At 40.7% G+C, this 7,078-nt stretch overlaps 1 long non-coding RNA gene across 1 annotated transcript in view; it reads left to right on the plus strand.

The window, feature by feature from the left end:
- Nucleotides 1-6,039, plus strand: part of LOC308053602 — a 184,088-nt gene extending 178,049 nt beyond the window's left edge. Inside the window, exon 3 of the long non-coding RNA XR_013923690.1 lies at nucleotides 1-6,039. This exon is cut by the window's left edge and continues 19,350 nt beyond it. This is a non-coding gene — a long non-coding RNA (uncharacterized lncRNA).
- The last annotated feature ends 1,039 nt before the right edge of the window (nucleotides 6,040-7,078 follow it).

The following is a 7,078-nucleotide window of genomic DNA, read 5'->3' on the forward strand; positions in this document are numbered from 1 at the left end:
TCTGGGCTGTTTAGAAAGGACCAGAAAGCTTTGCCATATCCCACCACTATAACTCAAAATTGAATCCACTTCATCTTGCAGCACATAGAGGAGCAGGGAGCCAGTGTTTCTGTCCCGCTTCACCCCAGCCCAGCCCTTCTCATCCTAACTCTGCTCCTTTTGGTAAGTTTTAGGATGGAAGAATCTATACTCAAAAGAAAAAGTAGGGTAATGATGGTCCAGGTGTCTTATTATACAGCAGGTAACAAATATAGTAGGTCTTATCTGGAAGGAACAGTCACACTGTACTGTCCAAAGGAGATCCATAACTATAGCCTGGTATAGAGGTTATGATGCTACTATACTGAGTTAGCCAATATGCCACGTTATGCTCTGCTGTTGTACCTTTAAATAACACTGAGCAGGTATGATAGATCCAGTCATGTGCTATGGAGCTGGTATAATTTTCTACCTGTCTGGAAGATGACTTTTGTCACCCTGGCAATATAACTCCTATGCAGCTGCTGTGACTGCTAGATGTGCTGCTGGCAAGGGAAAATGCAGCTTTTTAGGCATTGGCCATGGTGAAGAATGATGGGGAAGAAATACAGAATTCATTTTCAGGATCACCTTCTACTCACAGCAAATGAGAAGTACATATGGATGTTTTCATTTTTCACACTATACTGCTGTCCCATGTGGCCCAGGCTTTGTAACTACTGTCAACTCAACAGTCAGTTGGTATTCATTACACCAGAACCAGAGCAAGGAATTTCTAAAGACCTTAAGGAAAGCATATTTGGTTTCTCATGATCGAGAGAAACTTTGGAAAAATCCCAAGCGTGGAAAAAAAATGGGATAAGAATTTTTGACTTTCAATGAGCCATATCTGCACATACACATTTCCTGTGTTACCATATTTCAGATGGACTTTGGAAACTGATGAGAAGTGAACACCACCCACCCTTTCCCAGAGATGTAGTGGAGCCCTGCTTCTCTTTTCTAATTCAGGGCTATGGTAGTAATAATAATTGCAATATACACTCAGTTAAATTACCCTTCCCAGAGGCAGTGCTCCAGCCTGCTCCTGTGGGTACCGGGGAAAATGCTGCCTGTGAGAGAACAGGTGAAGCAGATTCTGGCCCACTCCATCCTTGCAAGCCCCAGCTGGTATAGATATCGCTCTTACCAAGACCATTCAAAGTCTTTGCAAGAAGCAGCGTGAAGTTGCTTTTTTGCTGTGGCTCCTCTGTTGCTAGTCCCTCTTGCTTGCTTGCTGAGGCTGTAAGGCAGAGACAGCGGCAGGGAGAGTGGGAAGAGGACATGCCTGGTGCTGCTGTCTGGCACCACAAAAGGGCCAGTTCATCCCAGAGGGGATGGGATGGGATGGGATGGGATAGGAAGGGAAGGGTGAGTAGGCTGCTGGCCGGTGGATGTATGATGCAGGAGTGTTATGGAGAAGAGCAGCTGGAGACCACGTTAACAGCAAAAGGATGGAAGTAGAAGGCTGAGATTGCAAAAGGGAAACTGAGCCCCAGGTAGGGTAGTAGTGCCTGGATAGCGAAGCTAGTGAGGGAGGAAACAAAGAGACGAGTGGGACTCGCAGAACGGAAGATACTCCAGTGGTGTAAAGGCAAGAGGAGGGAAAGTGTGGATTTTGTATCCTGACTGCATCCCACCTGGGTAAATCACATTCTGCCTCTTTTTTTTTTTTTTTTTCTTTTTTTTTTTTTTTTCTTCTCTCTGTGTTGTGTGTAATGACTGATATGACAGTCTCTGCTCCCTGCCTGTGCCGCTCCTGAGTGCTCTGCGTTGCCAGGCTATTGCCATACAATGCCTCAAAGGTCGTGCCTTCCTGGGATAGATGATGCGATCTCTGCTAGCAGGCACACTGCCCTCTTTGGTTTGGAAAACATTTTGGAATCTTTTGGGCTGAAAGATGCAACACCGATGTATTATCCTCTTGCTAAAAGGATATACCCGAGAAAGAATCAATAGCGTAGCCCAAACACATTGCTCCTCACATGGGAGGCTCTTGGATCCTGCCCAGTGTTTGTAAAGCATGTGTAAATTAATGAGCATATTCATTATTAATAATGACACAAGCATATGAAAACCTTTTAAATAAATACTTGAAAGAGTACTAAGCCTGCTACCAGAATGAAGTCTAAGGGTTCTCAGCAGCAAAATGCAGTAGAAGATTGTGGCTGAAAGGAACAGATGTTCAAAATGAATGCTTTGGTGTGTTGAACTAAAATATAATTCAAACACAAACAGAAGACATATAGACTGCCTTTCAGTAGCGCAACCCCCTGAAATACCTATACAAGTAACCTTGTTTTGGATCAGCAAGGCTTATTCTATTTATTAAATCAATAAGTGTAAAGCCTGTAGACCATTTTAGTTATCAACCTTTTCCAAATGAATATCCCAAGCATTTCTAATCACAACCATCCGATTTCCATTATTTTGACCTCCTCCTCCTTTGGCTGGATCAATAATGTCTGATGTAATAATTTATCAACATATACTGGGAAAATTATTGATTCTACTTGTACACATTAGCCAGGAGAAAAATATGTCAGGCTCCCCCTTCCGTCTAAATGCCTTTCTAGATTTAAATTAAGCTGCATTTGGTACTTGTGTGAAGGATATTAGCACTGTATGTAAACCAGATCACTGTAGCTGAAATGGATGTTTTACTTGCCCCAGTTCCCCTGATACTTTTATGGCACCCATCACTGCAATATCTGTTTTTCATACTCTAATTGCTTTGTGAAATCCCTCGCTCCTCTGTGCATTCGTGCAGCGTACTGCAACGCAGTCTGACACTTTTCATCCTGCCTCTTGGGGAGGCTGAACTTAAGGGCAGCTGGAGTTTTTATTTAGTTGAGACATGTACTATATAGGTAGAAAGCTTTCACGTAAATCCTGGATGTTCACAAAAGGATCAAAAGCTTACATGTGTAATATGTTATGGTATATGGGGTAGGATTAATATTTGGCCGTGATATGTTTTAGGTGTGAGGTTTATTGGTGAAAGTAATATTTGAAGAAAGACAGTGAAGAAAAGCTGTATGTTATGTATGTTACAGTACACTACATTTTCTAATGGTACTGTGCCTGAGAACTATCAATTGCAATTCATCTACAAAAATCGTGGAAATCTAGCTAATTTTATTCTTAATAGCTTTGTGCTAATACACCTTGGGGGGAATGAAGATCAAAATACTAAAACAAGGTGCTGAGTCATTAAGTGTAATGAAACCACTAGAATCATCCCTTCCTCCAGCAGCTATAATCTGTCATCAGATTAGTTACCTAATGCCTATGTTGTAATGGCCAACTGTAGTTTCTTTTTCATATCCTTTTGTTTCAGATGAAGTGACTTAAAAATTGCAAATGTTTCTCCCCTTAGATGCGAGAGCATAAATCATGAGTAATACTGAGCTCTCTGCCTCATATTGATTTTTGTGAACTAAGCCAGATGGGTTCAGATATGAGCATGATCTAATATTCCCCTTAGCTTGATTTATAGATTTCTTTGTGCATTACCTGACCATAAATGAGTCTTGCATTATTTCTTGTGTGCCTGTCAAATTAAAGAAAAATATTCTTGTTGACCTTTAAACCTGGGAGAAAAAAATGAGTCGGAGACATTTTACTGCATGTATTACAGTGATCTTAGTGCTTACATGCCAATTAAGAGTGTGTGATTATGAAAGAGGCCTAGTAATTTGTGTTGTGTGTAATGATTTCATTTTCTTGTAAAGCACACAGTAGATATGCAGACAGTAGCATAAGCTGCATTGAAAATAACCCTGGAAGACAGAAAAGGAGGAGAACAATTTGGCAGAATTCATTCTTTAATTTACAAAAACAAGCACTGATTGCAAGAACTGAAATATTTTGCTGGAAGAAAATAATGTCCTTTAAAACGTAGGCACAGGAAGCAAAAATGCAGAAATGACTCTCACGTAAGGTGTTAATGCTGTTAAAGGGAATGAGCATCACAATGCGTTTGCTGACCCCAGAGACCTCTTCTGGGAGCAAAATAAGTTTAATATGTATGAAAAATAACGAGCAATGTATCATGAACCTATTATTAAGGCACAACCCTGGGTTCAGGACTTTTAACCAGACTCTGGTGGGAGACACTAAGTTTTGTCTGAGGAAAAAGCTCATGCTTAAACTGAAGGGACCGACTTCAACAATCCAGTACCTACTCCCGCAGTTTTCAAAGTGTTTCTATAGCCTAATGAGCCTATTAGCTCCTCTGTGTTTATTTGTAATTAATGCTCAGAGCTATCAAATCTAGGTGTTAAAAAAGAAAATATTTCCATCTTGGCCATTCTTCAGTTTTTTGACCAGGTGAAGTATGGTAAACATGCTCTGAAACTGCTCAGCAGACCAAATCCCTGTCATACTGCCATTCAGGCTGTATCTCTGTTCTGTATCAGGAGATGACATTTTCAGGAAGAACAAGATTTCAGCTTCTGTCCTCTAAGAAAACACTCTTCTAATGAGTCTTTCCATGCTATGTGGGCATGCCACAAAACCTCGCTGGTAGCTCAAGGAACAGGCAGACCTGTTCGTGTTCTTGGCGCTCTCTCCCAGATACCGCTCCCCCCCTCCCTGCCCCAATGTGTCTGTATCACAAGAAAAATCCCTTCTTAGGTTTTTGTCCATCTCAGGAATGTTTAGACTCACCAACCTGTACCTACATTTGGAAACAGGGGTTCAGGAAGATTAATGTTCCTTTCCAGTCTCTTGTTAAGACCATTGAACTGTTGAGTACCCCATTTCCTAGCTTGTGATCTTTGTTATTTTATTCCTCAATGGCTCTGCTGTGGCAAGAAACCTCCTTTTTCTTAACACTTCCAATTGGCCAAAGCCTGAAGTGCAGCCAGTGTTTTACATCTGTCCAGGGATGCACCTAAACAGTGTATCTGTTTTGGGGGCTAGTATATTCATGAAAGAGGGTCATAACTATAGATTTTCTTTGGTTTGGATGCTTTATTTTAATTCCAGTGGTTGATTGCATTTGTTTATTTTTATTACAGTAAGCTTCCAGTCCCAGAGAATGGGATCGGCAGTGCTAAAGACACTTTTATTATATATGAGACTTCAAGAGATAGTCTTTGCCCTGAGGAGCTCACAATAAAAATAAGCAGGCAGATAGAGAGATAAAAGACATGATTCAGCATCGGATGTAATTTGCTGTATGAAGCTGATCCAATTGTATTTGAAGGATTTATTTTACAGATGAAGAAACTTAGGCGCAATGAAATGAAGTGACTTGCAGAAAATACCACTGCTATGGAAAAGGAGGAACTAAAACTCTGGATTGCCCCATAGCTCCCGGGACAGCCCTTCTCTTTGAAGCCGGGGGAACTACTTACGCGCTACATGAACACAACTACACATGCTGTACATCCCAATCTGTAGAAATTATACAGCCCTACACTGTTATGCCATGCAGCATATTTTTTTTAATCCTTCTGCTGTGCGTAAGCCTGGTACTCTCTCTTCTTTCTTCTGTGAGTAGTTCTTACTCAGAGATACTCTTTTTGACTTCTAGCACAAATAGTGCTCTGAAGAGATATGTTTACTGCATAAAGACATAGAAAATACACGTAAATTCCCTATTCTGGTCAGTATATTTATATGAAAAGTATTGTGGCAATATATCAAAATGCAGTGATTGCCATTCGCCTTCCCATGGTGATTTATAATTGTGGATTTACATCTGGCTAAAAGGCACTGTTCAGACTGTCTAGCTTGCATGGTAATAACAGCAAGCTCTCCTCTATTTCCTTTTAGCATGGCAGTAGAGACTGAGAGCCCCTTCACTGTAAACAATTCAATGAACACACAAAATGAGAGTTAAAACCTTCTGCAAAATACAAAAATAATAAAGCATGATCAGTGAGACCCTAAATCATAATGACAATATTATCCAGTGTCAGCTAGAGACACTCACTGACTACAATGGAGTTTTAAGTGAAGCATTTTTTGTGTCTGGTAAACAAAACCAAAAAAAAAAAAAAAAAGAGGCAAGGAAATAATATTCAAGATATTCTTCATAGAATTGAGGGGCTAACAGCAGAAAAAAACTATTCACTCATACCATGGAGTTTTATTTCACGGAAAAAAATAGAATGCTGTAGGATTGAGATGTCTGGTTCCCTTTAACAACATTTTTCCTTCTGGGCACTATAAACATCCACAAGTCACCTTCATATTTATAAACATAATTATCTTTGGTTCCCTTTGTTAAACCCACTCAGGCTTCTTTTTTCTTCAGACACCTAGAAAAGCATATATATGAGGCTGAGAGCTGGTAGCTTGCTGTTGGTAAGAGCTGGACAAGGGTATTCGCATTTAAAAAGTAAAACAGACTGACCTGTAAGACCTTTACCATGTCATGAACAGGATCTTAATAACAGACTGTTTGGTGGAGGAGTTTTTGGCTGGCACCAGTTCAGCTTTCTTCCTGTCCTGAGATGGGTAACGGGCAGCCTGGGAACATGCTTCAGGCTTGAGGCAGTCCCCAGGCTTCCAGGGAAGGGCAATGCTGTAACCCATGCATTTCCCCTGAACTCCCCTCCCTCCTCTTTAGCATTTCTAGAGCTGCATGGACAGTACACAAGTCCTAAGAATTTGCTCCAGATTGAAATACATCTCAGAAAGGCTGAAGTTAAGGAAAGAAAGCCGTAATTTACCTCTTAAGCTCATCCAGGTATTCAACACCTGAGCCATCTTTGCAATCTGCGATACCCTTCAGGTATCTATCTATGCTCTACAGATCGTCTGTACAGAAGAGAAATGCTGCTATTTTGCTGGACACACACTGCCCCTTATAAAAGCCAAGTTGAGCTCTTTGGTAGTATCCATCACTACAGTCAAAGTGTTAAATCCTTCTCCTTGTCCAGTGGTTTATTCCATAATAGAAACATAGATAGTAGTGACACAGAAAATCACTTGGGTCATCTAGTTTATCCTTTGCTGGGGGAAAGATTGTTTCTTGCATTTGTCGTCTTTGCAGATGATGCCTCACCCAAAATTACCACCTGACCTAAACTCTGTCAGAGAAGTG

Source organism: Falco punctatus (genome assembly GCF_963210335.1).
Source record: "Falco punctatus genome assembly, chromosome: 14".
Classification (NCBI taxonomy): domain Eukaryota; kingdom Metazoa; phylum Chordata; class Aves; order Falconiformes; family Falconidae; genus Falco; species Falco punctatus.